The sequence below is a fragment of the Ambystoma mexicanum genome, chromosome 9 (genome assembly GCF_040938575.1).
Source record: "Ambystoma mexicanum isolate Mex_15411 chromosome 9, UKY_AmexF1_1, whole genome shotgun sequence".
NCBI classification, from domain to species: Eukaryota; Metazoa; Chordata; class Amphibia; order Caudata; family Ambystomatidae; genus Ambystoma; species Ambystoma mexicanum.
Genome location: NC_090931.1, coordinates 1,294,407,277 through 1,294,424,752, shown reverse-complemented (window position 1 = coordinate 1,294,424,752; position 17,476 = coordinate 1,294,407,277). Strand labels below are relative to the sequence as shown.

General features: G+C 45.0%; 1 protein-coding gene across 2 annotated transcripts in view; it reads right to left on the bottom strand.

Moving 5' to 3' along the window:
• The window catches only part of SLC12A8 (solute carrier family 12 member 8), a 652,049-nt gene that overhangs the window by 619,910 nt on the left and 14,663 nt on the right, over positions 1-17,476 (bottom strand). The gene's annotated exons all lie outside the window — the stretch shown is intronic.

Below are 17,476 nucleotides of genomic sequence, written 5' to 3'. Positions count from 1 at the left end.
TCTAAAATACCACCCACCTGTGAGTATGCTAGACCCCAATCCCACCCCAACCCTTCATTCACCTCTTCAACCCCATGGTTTCCCTCATGCTCTGTAGTGCTCCCTTCAGACTTAGCTCTGAATATTTCTGTCCCGGTCACCTCCCCATGCTTGCAAGTGATTGAGGAATGCAATGGAGCGTAACTACAGGCTATAAATATGTGCATCATTGAAAGATACACTACCTCCTAGGATTAATTCGTCAGGAGGTCGCATCCATGTTGAAAAGCTATTCTGGGGTGATCCATGCAAGAGCACACCTCGAGGTGGGGTATGAACTATAGACCGTCCGAACAGCAATGTTTCATTTCCACTGCAACGCTCTAAAACGCTTGCAAAATCCAACTGAAGTCAGGTTCTGGATGAGGATAGTGGGTTATATGAAGTGATTGGTCCATGTCTGGGAATTTAGCGTAGCGCTTGTCACATCATATGCCCATTTCAGAGGTATTTTCTGAAGGAAGGGGAGAAGTAAAGAAATAGGCCAGGTTCTGGTTGAGCAGGCAGACCAGAACGAAATTTTACTCAGGACATTGGTCCTGAATGGCACACAGCAGGAAGCTGACGACGATGTTACCAGAGGGCAGATATCCATTTTAAAAAGCAACAGAACTGGTACTTGCATACAAAATAATCCTGAGAAGATAAACGGGGCAAGTTTCACCTGATATGTGCGTGATGTGTGAGAAAGTATATAAACCAGATCAACATTAGCTCAGAAATACCACAGCTGGAACTAGACTGTGCAAGAGCATGTCCAGGGTGTAAAAGGATGTGGAAAGGTTGAGCAGGAATCAGATGCACACAAGCCTCGGATCTGCAATAGTAAGCGGTTTCTCCCTGGAATTGTAATTGGTTATTCATAACGCGCTCAATACCCAGAGGTTTAGAAGCCTGGACCCAGGGATCGAACCTGCGTTGCTCGGCGCGGTCTTGCTTCCAAGGCGAGAAAGTTGCCCCTGAGCTATCCTCCCGGCCGATTCTGGTGTTCAAAAGGTTCTATTCCAGTTGCACCATGACTACCTTTGGTCTGGAGTACACCTTGGAGCTCAGACATGGGTCTGCAGGTTGGCCGAGATTCAGAGTTTAATAGTTTGCAAATATAGAGGTGATAATGGAAGGCTTGAGATTTCGGGGCAGAGCATCTACCATTCCAATAAGTGAGGTGTTGATTAGTTTGGGGACAAGATGGGTGAGACTTAGGAGACCCAACTTAGCCTCCCTTGTTTTGCAGAGGTTGATGGGAGGGTGTGAAGCTTACACATATGTTAGACCTTTGTTCACTTCCGTCTGAAATGTAAGTGTGAACTTGTAGAAGGCACCAACATGACTTGCCCACTCAGCCTGGACAGGAAGTGGTGAAGAGGAGTTACGATGTCGCAAGCCTTCCTATTTTTGAGAAACAGTCAGCATACATATTTTGCATGTGGGGTGGAATAGCTGCTGATCCAAGGGGTCTGCCATTTCAGGGAAGACTCAGTAAAGGACTGAGCAGATGTCCATGTCTGTGATGCATATCTGGAAGTTGGATCTCGTGCTCCAAGAAATATTACTTATAATTTCTATTGTGGGTGGTGTGGGGAGCCAGGAATGAGACGCAGACACAGAGGACTCATGGCGTTTGCCAATAACTTTTTTTTAAATGAAAAAAGGGTTGGAAAATGCCTCACTAAGAGCCTGTCATGTGTCAAAATGCCTAAAGTAAAGAAAAACATCCTGTGTCCGAAATCCTATACTAGCCCTCGCACTCTAAAAGTAACTCTAAAGTGCGAAGGGTAATGTCTCCAACTTGCAAAGTGCACAAAGGTTCAAGTTCAGCAAAAAGGCGTAAATCCAACAAAAGTTCCAAATTAATAATGTCCAGAGTTCCAGGGAATCACTACCTTCCCCAGGTTTCTCACCACCAAAAGAAAAGTTCAAAAGAATAACCAAGTTCTTTGTAGCTCAAGAAGGTAACTCCCCTCCTCGTGATGCTGCAACTTACTCCAGGGGAAATATCTCCCTTTCCCTAGTCTTTCTCACATTCAACGTAATCCAGAATCCTAAGCACATTCATCTTCCTTGGGTTTTCTCCAACAACACGTGGTATACTCCCCTGCCAGTATAGTTCCTTGAAACTATTTGGGTGTGGGTTCAAGACTCACAAAACGCCTTGTATACTCTCCTGCCAGGTTCTCTTCAAACTTTCACTGCAATTCAGAATCTTTAGGGCATGGGTCTTCCTTGGAATTCTTGAACTCACAAAACACCCGTTATTCTCTCCTACCAGGTTCCTTTTCATATGGACTATAGTTCACTTCACCCACTGGGTTTGGCCTGGTGTACTCTCCTGCCAGGAAGTTTAACATTCATTTGCAATTCAGTATTTTTATGCCACACGGTTTTCGCCACATGCATTTCTTAACGTGGCCATGGATCCCAGACCCTTTTCCATGGACTTCTTGTTTTATGATTAAATGTCCCTGGGGTTCGATTATCCCAGCTCTCCCACTGTGTTTCCTTCGGTACGCAGTACACCTACCAAAGCGCCCTGGAAGCCCCGTCCCCATCAACGGGCTCACCAGTTGTCACGAGGGAACCCCAAAGCCGCTGGTGTCTCCTGTGTTGGTCTGTGGCTTGTCATCAGGTCAGCTGAGCATTTAGTTTGTTCGTTGGCTTCTAACACACCTCAGGCTCCCCTTGCCAGCTTGTTCTCCTCTCTGCATCTCAGTGACAGGGCTCCAAGCCGTGAGCTTCTTCAAATGCCATTTCCAGGCCTTCCACGACTTGGCAAGACCATCTGCTTCTCCTGGTTGCTCTGACCCACGTCGGAAGCAGGGAATCTTCGGCACCAGCAGCCACCGCACTCCTGGTCTCTCTCATCAGCGGTCCTCACCTCAGCTGGATAAGTAGACAAACTCCAGGCTTCTTTTCCCGGCATGGTTTTAAAACATGTTGGACTAATTGCATTCGTCCAGCTATTAGACTGCTGGCGTTGGTTCGTATTAGGATTAATCATCATTACTCCTCGCCTTTTCCTCGTCTCAGTTTTTGTTCCTTCGTGTGCCCTTTAACAGTGAGCAAGACTATCAGTGAAATTGTCAAGTTGTTGAAGAGAATGATGGCAGCATGCCATTAGGGCATGAGGAATGGAGGGAATATCCCTAAAAGGGAAAGGGAGATATCATATTTTACTTGGCCAATCCACTCCACTCTCACAGGTGCCTTTTCTCCTCTTGTGGTCCACTCTCAGAAGACTGCCCCATGGTCAGGATTTGACAGCATCTGCCTCACCCTAGCCACATAAGGGGAGGCTCACCTCACGGAAGCATTGATGGCATTGCCAGATTTATCACAGTGGACTCGGTGGTAATCTAAGACATGTATTTGTTGTGCGTTGGCTTCTTTATTTTTTTAAGTAGGGCTGAAATATTAAGGGTGTGGCATAACTATATCTCCAGCTCCTTCGGATATTTGACAAAGTTACGGATTTATTGGAGATAAAGATCTGGAGAGTAGAAGGTGGGCAGCCAAGCAATGTTGGAGCCAGGGGTTTTGAGGGGAGGATCCCCTCGTCCACCCTATGAGGCCCTGGCGGTTTGAAAGGGGCAGTCACAAGGATACACCATATGCCCCAAACATAAGAAAGCTCTTTCACCCATCTGTAGGCCTGTGAGCCCATTGTACTCAGACGTGTTCTTTGACTTGTCACATAACCCCAACCTCCCAGGAGGCACGATGAGCGAGGAGTGTATAGACGGTACAGTATCAGGGCTGTCAAGGAAGGAGGGTTAAGTATTTTTTATATTATGAAGAGGTTTTCACACAAATGCTAGACCTAGAGAATGGCCTGATGTGTGTTGAATTGCAGGAAAAGATAAACGTGTTCGAGCATAGGAAACTCCCCTTTCATTTCACCACGCAGTTCCGCCGAAGGCAGAGCTAAACCCCAGAGCTCCAGAAGACAATGCCATTCCAGACAGCAGACAAATGCAGACTCAAGATGGTGGATGCCCTTAATAATAATAGCAAAGATAGCAGATGCAGCACTCTGGGGATTGAATCGGGGGTGAAAGGCAAGCAAATGTAACAATGTTCTTGAAAAAGGATAAGTACTTGGGAGCAAAAAGGGTTCAAGGTGACCCAACCAGTTTCTAGGACCCAAAAGTGGACAAAGGGGGCATTAGCAGCCAATAGGTACCTTCTTTGCAGTTATTGGTGGTTCAGCAGCGTCGAACCAGACTTCTTGGTGCTGTGTGAAGATCGGGAGAGAACAAAAGACAGCAACATAGGGTCCTGCTGATTCAAATGTTTTTAATAGTTCTTGAAACAAGTTCCAAGCAGTTCAATGGTGAAAAACAATAGCACCCCAGCGGTCTTAGCTCTCAGGATGCTGCAAATCCCAATCCAGGGGCCCAAGGACAAGAGGAACCCTTTTCTCGTTCTCCCAAACACGTGGGAGGCTGCAATGCAACTGCAGGGATCCGCCAACAGGGTAAGGTCCTGTGTACTGCTCTGGCTGGCAGAGAGGCATGTTCTGTCCCAGGAGCAGATCACCCCCCAATGGTCCCTGGGAAATATTAGGGGGCAAAGCTTGCATCTACCTTTGGAACACCTGCCTCACAACTTGAGGAGTTTAGAAAGGACTGCTCTCTCAGAAGGGTCAAATGAAATCTTGTAAGCAAAAAATGTTTAACGGGAGGTGCACTACCACATTAAATGTATGGTATGTTTTTTAATCTATGACTTCGCTCTTATATCAACTAGGATTCTTTTAACACTTCAGGTGTGGCCTCAGGAGACTCAAAACCAATTATACACAGAAAAACCTGTTGTGTCCAACAGCTAACCCACCTGCACTCCAGATGGACCAAGTCCTTCCTGGCAATTCTAGAATGAATATTCCTCATCTTAAAGTAAATTCTAAATGGACAAATAATTCTAATGTACAAAAACAGTATTTCTTTTACTTCTTAAAACAAAACCTGCCTTCTCTCTAGGAGTTACCCAGTTCACAACTATTAAACTCAATTGATATTTTAAACACAAATCCAAAAGTAAGTATCAAGTAATTTCTCCTTAACTAGAGTACACATTCATTATATTATTATTGTAAACAGTCAGAACAAACACTATATTTTTCCTATTTGCCAATGCGTTTCCAGTAATTATTATCCATCTTCAGGGCTTTGAGATGTCTTTTGTGCTAAAGCTATTTCCATTTCTGTTCACCTATAACACGTGAATAATCACAGAATACTGTGCTCCTCTACTGTCATTAAATTGCAAGTTACAGTGTGTAAATAAAAAAGGAAAATGAATGAGACTAACCTCAGGCATTTCATATTCGATTTACACAAGGACTAACCTATATACAAAGCAAGCGCTGTTATTAGTCTCTCCTCCAATAGTTGGAAAAGTGGTACGTATCAGGTTAAGACAATTACCCAGCTTCGATCGGTATTGGCTCACCGGGCAGTGATGTTCACAAATTATTCTTAGCAGGCAGCTTGTGGCACTCTATATGGTATCAAGAAAGGATAGTACCCATTAGAAAGGTGATCCCTTCCGGGGCGTGTCACTGCAAAACGCGTGTAATCGAGAGTATGCGTGCCTGCTGTTCCCATGACCATGGAGCAACAATTACATGCGCTCTCAACTTCGACTCAGTCCCTCTAACCCTTCCCATATCCCAGGCTAAATTCCCACCAGTATTGCTCTGTTAATCCATGGACCATGAGGCATCAGACCGTATTACCGGTTTACTCCCATGCTAGGGCTACTACTTCAAGGGCTTGCCATCGGGTTGTCCGGATAGCTTTTCACAAATAGTAAGTGCTTCTGTGGTAAAGAACAACGTAGAATAGCTCTGCAACAGCTTCACAATGTTCAGTATTTTGCTGCATTAAGCTTTTAACAACTCTTCAGGGAAAACAACATTCACATTGGTGCTCTTCAATACTCTTCTGCAAATTATGCTCCTCTCCTTCAGAATAACCTTTTCTAGAAGGGCAAACATTTTGCCATTCTCGTCTCATTGCCCAACAGTACACTAAACAAATACTGACAAGGATAGGATCTTATTCGGTTTCTTTCTTGGCTTTGGAAATGTCTGCTGGATTTGAATTACCTTATTTTTGTTTTCTCTTGGCTTGGGCAATGGTGGCCTGAGTGAGCCTCCCAGTCTCATTCAGGTGAGGGTCATTTACAATAATAATCTGACCACTCCTGCAACATTGTTCCTCTTTAGCCTTTTTCTTCGTCCCAGTATTTAGGGAATTACAGGACTTAAGTCCCAAATGACAAAGTTAGTTTTTCTGGTTGGATGTTCCGTCTTAAACTTATTTCTGTTCACTGTAACTTCCTTTAAGGAAATAGCATAAGGATTAGTCAGTGGATTTGAATGAGGTTCTTTAGGATTTAAACCATTATTATTCATAGACTTCCCATTACTGTACCTTAGGGTGTTAGGGGCGCTTCTGGCTTTAAGAGTCTCCCAGGTTTTAGAGTGTTTTTTATTTCTGTCAATGCAAAATGCTACTGATGATTTTTAACCACATTAAGATGTTCAGATTGTTGGATAGGCAGATTATTATGACAACAAGCCAATACATATTTTGGAATTGAGGAAATGTCCTCCCTGGAGGAGGATAAGTAATGTGTCTCATCCCATGGAGTCCTCATTCCCCTGGGCCCTTTTTCCTCCCAGGTGATCCTCCGCAGAACACCCCCCCAAGGTCAGGATCAGAAAGCATCTGCGTTTCCCTGGCCACCTGGGAGGAGACTTTAGGCTGGGGTTTAGTGATGGATCCACAGGATTAATCACATATAGTTCCTCTTAGGTATGAGATAGTTGTGATTCTTCAAGGAAGTAGAAACACACACTGTTTGGAATTAGAGGCAGGTCCCCAGGCCAGGGAGAAGAAAAGGCCAACGTACTCATACCTACAGGAAAGGTTTGATAGCCATCATCCACCTAGTGAAAGATTTAGGGCTCACCCAGTTATCACCTAGCACAGACATCTGCCATCATCACAGTCTAGCGTGCATACCCACAGAGGGGAAGAAAGCATGGCCTTAAAAGAAGGTGGGCAGGTGTTCTGAGAGAGTTAGGTTAGTTCCTATTTAGAGTTCAGGCCTAGAAAATCACCTGAATGACGGGTTTCTCAAACAGTTGATTAATGCCAAGGTGATCATAGCAAGACTAACCCTTCAGCAACAGGTTTAAATAGTTACTTCCTTGTGTATTGCCATCAAATAAAATGTAGATTATTATCACACCAATAATAATCACCAATAAGCAAATTCAATCAAGAGAAAACCTAAGAGGATCTAAATACAACTATACACAAAACTATGAAATTTGAATTTAATTTTGAAGATAAGACACATTAATGTGTAAATGTTGGAAGGAACTTGTGGTGGCAACAGTAAAGGCAGACACAAGTGATCACAGTTCAAGGGTATTTATTAAACTGTGTAAATGGGTGAGAAAATGCCTAATCTAAACCTAAATCTAAGATGGGAGCAAAGTTCAGCCATCAAATAATAATAAGGCAGTCCTAATGGCGTCCTGTCAAATAAAAAGGGCCTATACTAAAAAAAACAATTGCCAACCCTTACCGCCAAGTTACAAAATAGTGTGCGATAAATTTCACCAGAAAATAAAGAAGTATTCACAAAATTATAAGTCAGGATGGTATAGCTAGGGTCTCCCTTTCCCATGTTTTTAGCAGAGGACAAGGCGGGACTCCTGAGCATAACACACAACTGGGCTTCTCCAGCACGAGGTTACAATTATTTTCAGCGATATCAGGACCTTCTCTGGCCAAGTCTCTTTCAAACAAAGTCTCTTGCCTCTGAGGGCCTGATGTGTCAAATAACAAAAGTTCCTTTCCGTAATCTCTTATGTTGGGGGATGGCTCTTACCCCTCGATCCCCCTCAACTGGGCTCCAATCCTTCTTTAATGTTAGCCTCCCTCAGTCGGGTTCACTATGGCCAGATACACAATTCACTTTGCTTTATAAGGATTCACTTCCCTTGGTTTCCTCTTGACTACGTGTCAAAGACTTTCGATTGTACAAGGGGTTTTACTCGACCCTTGTATGACCACTATGACCTCTTGCGTCAGGCTCTCCTAGGGCCTCCTGGTATTTGTAGTTTCAACAAAAGGGGACCAGTCATAGTCTTTCGAATGAGCGCCCACGTGGTGCCGGACAACTCTGCAGTTAGTCTTTCCCTCGGCTTTCTTAAAGGTTCAGTAACACACAAGTTCTTTGTTTACAAGTTCTTTCACTTCATATCATGTTGCCATTTGCAACCTTCGCTCAACACAGTCCGGTATACTATTGGTTCTCCCTCCGCCCTGGTGTTTCTTTCTCTGGAGTCATGGACGGTACCACGGTAGCAAGCACGTCTCCCCAGTTGGTGATCAGTGTCGGAGGGCCCCGTGCACCGTTGACAACTGTTACACCACACGTAAGCTGTAGTTCCAGGTCTCAGGATTCCTTTCACGGAGGCTTTGCAGGTCTGGATTGACAAGGGCACTTCCCCTCCTTGTCGTCCTTTCAGGTCTCGCTGCCTTTCTCATTCGTTGGTACTTCTGTCCTGGAATAGCTGCTTCCTTGTGCATTTTGCCTTGCTCAAAGTGTGCTCTCATGCTCTGTCTATTATCCCTGCGGGGAAGGGAAAGGGCCGTCAGGTGTGTGTAGTTATTGTCAATTGCCTGACTCTGCCTGACCCTTGTGTTGGGACATGTCAGGTAAATGGCTCTGGTGTTAGTCCGTTGTCTTTCACGGTGTAAGAAAGTGTTTGTGTCAGAAAGGGTAGGGGCAGGGTTAGACCTTCTAAATATCCTGCGGGGTAGGATGGGCAGAAAGGTGTTATAAGGAAGGGGGTACCGCGTCTCACCTGTCGGTGTCCCACTTCCACTCCCCCAAGACCCCCCATCCAGGTGATCCTCCCCCACTGGTCCACCCCCAGGAACTGGATCCAATAGTGATGGCCGTGTCCTGGCCACCTGGATGACCGATCTCTGGCTACTAGTGGGTGAGACACCTTCAGGTTTCTCACAATGTTTATACAATTATTTTTGAATAAGAACAATGATACATTTTGTAAATTTTTCTTCAATTACATATATATTTTTAAATCTTATTAGAGCAAGAGTAATTTCAATATTTTTCCAAACATAAATCCATACTATTATCCTTCATAATACTATTAGAATTATGCGATTCATAAACAATCAAAATTATAAAAACACATTAATATAATTACTACTTCAATATTTGTTCCCCATTTAACTTCATTTCAAGTAATTTCCAAAACTGTGCACTAGCCACACAAATACAATTTGAACCCCCATTCATACATGTCGACCCTCGCTCCTCTTCTGAAGGTTTATTAATACAACATAATTCATGAAAAAGATGGTCGCTAGCTCGTTAGCCAATAACATGAATTAATTCAATATTTCAGAGATTCCAAAGTCTTACCCTTTGAACATAAGCAACAGTTTGGCTTCTCTCTGGGAGTTTTAGCTCAAGCCCCTAACATTTCTCCCGTCAGTATATTTAATATCAATAAAAGAAAATGCTTCTCATATTCAAGCAAGGTACACTGCCGACTGCCAACTACTGGTTCCACTTTCACATATTCTTTTAAGGAATTTAACTTAAATCGCCTAAATGATATTATTATATATAGTTATTCTCGACCATCACCTTGCTTAATTAATTTTTTAAATGCCTTGTAATTAAGCCATTTAATTACTACTACTATTGTAATTATTCAGCGCTGACCTTGCTTCGGGAAGCAACAGATCCAGGGTGAGGGCATGGGGGATGGCTGCCCCTCTATCTTCCCTCAGGTGCCCAGTGCGCCGCACAGTCTCCTGCTGGCACCCCATTATCCGCCCCTGCCCGGCACCAAAAGCTGCCTTCAATACTGAACAGAGCACTTTACAATGATAGTGGGGAAAGAACCTGGTGAGGGAAGCAGAGAAGCAAGGGAGCCAACAACAGTGGATGGAGAGGGTGGGCCAATTGGCAGAAAGAGATCTACATGCAACCAGGCAAGGAAACAGTAGGGAGAAGATCACCCAGTCTGAGGTAGTGTTAGGAAATTCACCTCCCATTCCTTATGAATAGATGGAAGAAGAGAAATCCATCGTACTATTTTCACCTCAAGATGGTGTCTCTCACATGCCATCACGCTTTCCAATGAGCATTCTAGCTCTTTTCAAGATGTTGCTCTGAGCACACCCACTCCCGGAACCGAAGACTCAATCCTACTTAAATGAAACAGAACAGGTCTATCGATGCATCGCTACTACCTTCTAGTGCATTTCACTTCCAAATTCTTTCCTGCCAGTATTCCCGTACTCTAAGCTACCCGGCACTCCTCGACGCTTTTCTTTGTTATTAATTCAGCACTCTGCTGAATAACTGCTTGCTGCCTTCTATTGGTGGCACTTTCCGTTCCCCTTCCAGCTGCTCATTTTCTTGCAGCGGCTCTTGTTTTTCCCTGCGGCTCCTGTGCGCGGCACTGCCTCTCCCTCCCGCATTGTCTCTGCTCTTTCCTCTCTCATGGCAGCAGTTCCATCCAGCTCTGCACGGCAGTGTGCTTGTCTCTTTGCTCTGCTGCCATTTTCCTTTATTCCACTCTTCTTCGTAGCGCCCCTTTCTTGCTTTTACACTCCTCTTTTCCTATTTGCTTGCCTTCTGCCTTTTCTTTTGCTTTCTTCTCTCTTTGAGTGGATCCTCACTGCTCTACTCTGCAAAGTAACTTCAGGAGATCCAATTTTCTACAGCTCACTTCTGCAATTGACATCAGGATTCCTCATTGCTACAACCACTCTACTTCAAGCACAAGGATCCTCATCAATCATCATTCAGCATTCCAGCTACCAATCTGGTTTTCTTTCCCAGAGGGTTACCCGAGGGTGTTTGCCCACAGGGTACACTGAGCCCTGTTTCCATTGAAGGCCTCTGGACATCTGGTGGGCTGCTCCAACAAGCTTCACATCTATCTCCACACAGGTTAGTGAAAGTACAACCTAATAGGTAGGGTGGGGAGTGGAGACAGTGTGGACCTAGGTGTTAGGATTTCCTGCCAGCGGAAATAGCGCAAATTTTCGGCAGATTTCTCCCCAGCTCAGAGCTGGGGAGAAATTCGCCAAAGCCCTGATTTGGCGGACCCTTAAATCCGGCGGTAATAGCGCGACCACCGGATTTAAGGGTTACTGCCAAACTCGTGATGAGGCCCTCTATCTTGTATTTTGAAGTGTTTTGCTGTGAAACAAATAGCTCTCTCAGTAAAATAAAATACAAAAAATACATTTGCTCCTTAACCCTGAAAGAAATCCAGAAAAATGTGCACAGTTTCAATTTTTGTAGGAATGCTCAAATGTATGGGGCATGGCAAGAGCAAGTTGGGAACAAAATCCCCTCCTTATTTCACAGCAGCCGCAATTAGACAAAATTGATATGACCCATTGGTTGCCACTGGACCAAACTTTGCCTTCGACTATACAGCCCACTTTCATGACAATGTTGAACACGTGTCGCTAAACTGCCGTCCATGCTACCGAGAAGTGGATTTAAGACTCGAATGACGTACAAAGGGCGGGTCCATGTCTTGTTCTGGTCCGACACCTTAACAATCTCTTCACACCAGCCACAGCACACACTCCCTCATCCCTCCTTGCTGGCAGTCAGGCACATTGGAATAACAAAGGGCATTTTAGCGCTCGCCCACAGGGCCTGGCTAAACATTTGTCAGGGCTCATGGGGGCCCATTTAAATATAATTGGGCCCCCACTTGGCTATAGTTAGGGGGTTAGACACAGTCTGTGGCACCCTTGGGTTGCTTGAATAAGAATGGATACAAAGGAATGCTGTTTAATCTCACAGGGCAGGCAGCCAGAGGGGAGTTGAAACACTAAACTGTGCTGAAAAGTTAGCAATGGCTCAGTCGGCAAGGTGCTAACACAGATGAAAGCAGAGTAAAAGACAAAGAGTCTAACCTGCAGCAAAGCGCACATTTAAAGTCTTCAGTTAAGGTGACAGCAGCCAGCAAAGGGCAGTCTGTAACATGCACTTAAGACAAAGGCACATTTAATGCCATGAAATTAAGAAATATGTTGCTGAGTAGTAGCCCAAATAGGGACAGCTGTTAGGGAGAATTCTCAGAAATGTGCCAATTCCCTTCTACCTTAGAGACCCCCCCACCCCATCTCTTTTTGCTGGACTTTGGGACTTTTAATTTCTAACCTGGAGAGAGTGAGACCTTTTTCCCCCACTCTCCCATGTATTTTTCTGTGATTTGTGTTTCTTTTGACTTTGGAGTCTGACAAACTCCATAGGCATCATCTTTACATTGTGACACACAGCACCTTCAGTGCAGTGGCACAGGGAAGTCTTCCAGATTTCTCAAAGGTTCAAATAACTTCTCTTGGTGAATGTTAGGAATTGGCACATTTCTGAGAATTCTCCCCCTCTACCTTAGAGACCACCAGCACCTTTGCTGGATTTTGAGGACTTTAATGTTTTACCTGGAGAGGGTGAGACTCTTTTTCCCCACTCTCTCATGTACTTTTGCTATGACTTGAGCACCTTGTTTCTTTTGGTTGTGGAGTCTGACAAACTCCATAGACATCATCTTTTACATTGTACCACACAGCACCTTCAGTGCAGTGGCACAGGGTAGTCTTTCAGATTTCCAAAGGTTTAAATACCTTCTCTTGGATAAACTACTGTTTCCAAGAGCAGTGAAGTGAAATTGACTTTACTTACATTGTATCTTTCTAGGCCCAGCACACACTATCTTGCAATAGGATGCTGAAGGGGCTACTTAGTATCCCCTTTGTCTAGCTTCTCATGTAACATTTTTATGTTACCCTTTCCTCGATGAATGGTTGGTGGCAGTGGTTTACTTTTAACTACCGTGGTGTGCTTTTACTGCGTGCTGCGTTCGCAGCTGCAGTAAAGTCTCCAAGGGTGCCATTTTTGTCAAAACGGTCCGGTCTTCTTTTTTCGCCATTTCTTTGTTGTAAGGGCCTTCTTGAGATTTACTCTGCCAAGGTTTGGTCCCTTTGTTCATTTTGTCTTTTGCGGGATTCACGAGTGAAGCCCACCTCTGGCTCCAGGGTGCCTGGTGGGGGCCGGAAACGAGGGAGGTGCCTGAAACTCCCTGTGCTTAATCTCCTAGGAGACAAAAATGCACTCTTAGGTGATTGGCCAGCTGGCTGTCCGGCAAGGAGAGCCACCCTGCTAGGTGACTGACAGCTACGCTGGAATGAATGGGAGAAACCTGCATGAAAGGCGAGGCTGTTTGGCTTGGAAGGCAGAGTCGGCCACTGGGTGAAGGAATCCGAAGAAGAACTTGGAAGAGATGCCTGCTGCAACTCCTGTACCGTCAGTTTGCCTTGGAAGCCCTGCTGCTTTGCTGAAGCTACGAATTCGCCTTGACTAGAGAAGCCCTGCAAGGACTTCTCCCCTTGAGTTGGTGGAGCAATCAACTCCAAAGTAAGCCACCTGGACATTCTCTCGAAGCTGGTTGTATTTCCGCTTAGTGTTGCTGATGGAAAACGAAGAGCCAGGGAGAGGAACACCAGATCGTGTGTGTTGCTTTTAAGTTGGCCAAGAGCTCCAGGAAGATCCTCCAGACTCCCAGGAAGCAGGACTGGCCGAGCCTGAGCCACCTCAAGAGTGCTGGACCCCAGATGCAAGGAAAGGCCATCGCAACAGCCAAGAGTCTGTGGTGGTGCTATTTGCTGAGACGCGAGGAGCTGAAACCACAAAGTGCCCCTGAATAGAAGTTGGTCCTTTTATGCCGCCGACCATCCCATTGCAGGAGTCTTCGAGACATCCTCCCTCTTGTCCCCACGACTGAGGCCCAGGAACACGGGATCTGCAGAGATGCACATGAACAGAAGCCAGCTGGAACCATTTCTTCTAACCAAAGGTACTGTACAGTCCAAGAGAACTTACCTCTTGTTGTGTAACCTCACTTGTTCTCAGTGGAGACTTGTCTTGGTTGCTTCTGTACCTCACAAGCCTAATTGGCTTGTGGCCCTACTTTGATTTCTTATTTTCTACAAAGACGTCTAAAACATTATTGAAGACTTTTACCTACCTGCAAGAATTTCTTTAGCTCACCTAGACTTTGCCAATTGACTTTGTGTGATCTCTTGTTGTGTTCTACATAACCTTTTTCTTTGACCTACTCCTAAGTATTGCTCTAAATGCAACAGTGATATATTAATGTCCACAGTGTCCTAGTTATTTAAGTCACCTGGGGGTGTAGGAATTGTCTGTGTGCCATCCCAAATGGGTATTTGCTGATTTCGAGAAACTAAGAGTGGGTATTTTGGAGTGTATTTGTGTGTTACTATTATAATGCCCCCTTCTGAAGAAGGCTTACTCAAACTGGCTGTTAAATTAATAATTGCTTAAATCAAGAAACCTTGTGTGTAAGAGTTTATTTGAATACTTGCCACTGTGAATCTCTGTGCAACTCCCCTACAGCTCACATTGACCCCTCTTGAGATAAGCCTGGCTGCTCAACACGCTACCAACCTTTGTAGTACAGACTGATACCAAAGGCTGGGTTCCTATTGCCAGGAGGTCCGGGTTGTTGTAGTGCACCCAAAGGGTACTGCATACAATCTTGCCTAACAGGCCAACCCTCCCTCCTTTCCTGAGGCTCCTGAACACATAAACAGAACAACACAATTGCAACACTGTGGCACTGTTATACATACAAGGCACCCATATGTTCTAATTCTTTTCCAGACCCGTCCAGCAAAAGATATGCAGAACCCTAATTTGCACGATATGGATTGACATGATCAGAAGCAACATCACTGTAAATACCATTACAACATGTGGCATCAGTCTTCAGTACTCTAGGACACCATTGGTAAAGCCATGACATTTTCACGTGTAAGCCAAGAGAATAAGGTGCTGTGCCATATATAAATATTCACCATTATTAATATGCAACAACCAAATAGTTTAGAAAACCATGAGGGTTTTTCTTCATAGCAAAAATTGCAAACTAAATTACTTCTAGCAACACCCAATGTGAGCATATTAGGTGCAGTGACATTAAATGATTTGCCCAGGATCACACATTTAGTTAAAGTGGTGACATCAGTATTTGGACGTAGGCTGTGATTTAAGCACTTGACTGCATATCTACCCAGTGATAGGTCAAATAGTTTTTGAGGTTGGGTTTCCAAAAACAAAATAATTCGTTTTTCTATCAATGCCTTGTACACAAATCACAGAAGAAACCAACCTGACATATACATTGTAATAGAAATAGGTCAAGCAAAAAGACATGCATAGCTTTATTTTTGCCACCCTGAATGCACGATTGCAATAGCAGCCTGCAAAGGAATGTGGACCTAAAAACAATATCATTTGGTTTAAAAAAAAAAAAAAAAAAAAAGAAAAAAAGGTATTCACAGTGAAAGAATTCCATATAAAAGGTAATCTGCTTGAGCCATTATTTTACACAGCATGTAGCGTTCTACTCCCCCTTCCTTTCATCATCACCGACCAATTGCAACTTCTAAGGGACAAAGGTCCTTACCCAGGCACCCATGTGTCTGTATCATCAGCCTCTAATCGTTTATTGAAATAAGGTTGGCACAAAGCTGAACCTGGGCGTGCTGGGGAAGCAGGGGAAGCAGTGGGAAAGGTGCTGTGTTTCCCTGCACTTTTAACTGTCACACAAAAAGTATGACCTGAGAAGACGTTGGACAGCTGATCCGGATTCAGAGGAGAAAAGTTAGGCCTTATTCCTGTCCCGAGCTGGCTGTGTGCGAGACACAGTCGATGAAATTGGGACAGTTCTGCAAAAGGTAGGGTGGTTGGCCACCCTACAGACACACCCAGCCTAGCACCCTAACCTTGGGTTTCATCTGGGCTCGTTTAGCTGCCAACTTGGTATAACTGCGTGGGGGTCAGAACACCGGGGACATGCACAAAATGGTTCTGCGTGCTGTAGGCATTATCCTGTGATATAACCTCCTGTAATGTCCCTCCCCATTGCCCATTGCCTTGATACCTATCATTTCCAACATTAGCTTCAGGCTTGATCATTAAATGTTACCACCATTGACAGACAGCAAAACCTGGCGCGGAGGACTAGCCGTCTCTAGCTAGAGTCAGACCCCCAACACAGAAAACTGTAAAAAAAACACAACTTTTAAAAAAATGAAGCATTTCTCCCTGAAGTTCATCATTGTGCAACTCTGCCGACTCTACGCTCCACCGCCATGATGCCAGCCATCCACCGGTTGCCCTCTGTAATATTTGCCCACTGGGCCCTTGGCATTAAATCTTACACTGCAGCTACCTACGGCACCTGGGACCGATTGGTTATTCCGAAAAAAGGGCCAGCATCAGAGAAGCAAACATGGGACTCGTGCCAGCACTCGCTGTTCACAGGAATTAATACAGCAAACAAACAGAGCTGAGAGCGGGGGAGGAACAACAAGACCTTCTAAACGGGAGCCTGGGCAGTTTGGTTAAAAGGCATTTCACCGTCCCCAAGAGGTATCCACATGGCCTGATCACCACAGACGGCGGTACTACACCATGCAAGCAAGTCGTGTGGGTGTTGGAACACTAGTGCTGTAGCCAGCGCGCTTTAAAGTTACCTGCAGAACCTGTAATACTGTACCCGTGCCTTCCCTTTCCCCTGTTCTTATTTCGATCGAGTTACCGGAGAAAGCCACCCACATTGTACACACAGGCTGGTTGCTCACCCCCACCGTCAGGGCTGGACTGGGAACCAAAAGTGGCCCTGGAATTTCTTTTTCAAAAATGGCCCCATATTGAGCTGGATTGTTTTCCAAAGTGGCCCCATATTTCACCGAAGGAGCGAGCACAGCGCGTAAGCCCAAACCTTCTGAGGGGATTGAGAGTATCCCCAAGAAATTTTTGAATAGAATTTGTCAAAATGAGTGCATTTCAAGCATGTTTTAAACATATATGGATTTATTCAATCATGTTTTAAATAAGTTCATGATCTCGCAAAGTAAAAGGGATGCACGGTGCAATTAAGAAAGTTACAGCACTACGGTGGGCTGTAATGATGGCTGTGCTGTGTGCAGTGCGGTATGTGTTCGCCCTCCTGTCGGATACCCCAGCACTGAAGCTGCCCCAGCGCCAGCAGGTAACAGGCAGATTGATAAGGGTTTCTTCTGTGGGGATGACGGAAGAGAAGGTGGTGACTCTGGGGCAAGCAAGGGAGGTTGGCGGCTGCAGTGGCAAGATGGTGGTGCAAAGAGCAGGGGAAGCAGGAGGGCAGAGGAGGGATCAAAGCAGTCGCGGAGGGAGCAACTGTCCTCTCAGGGGCACAGGGAGCAGGAACGGGTAGCAGCAGTTGGGGCACAGGAGGAATGGAGGGGAATGGCTGCAGTCAGGGGAGCATAAAGGG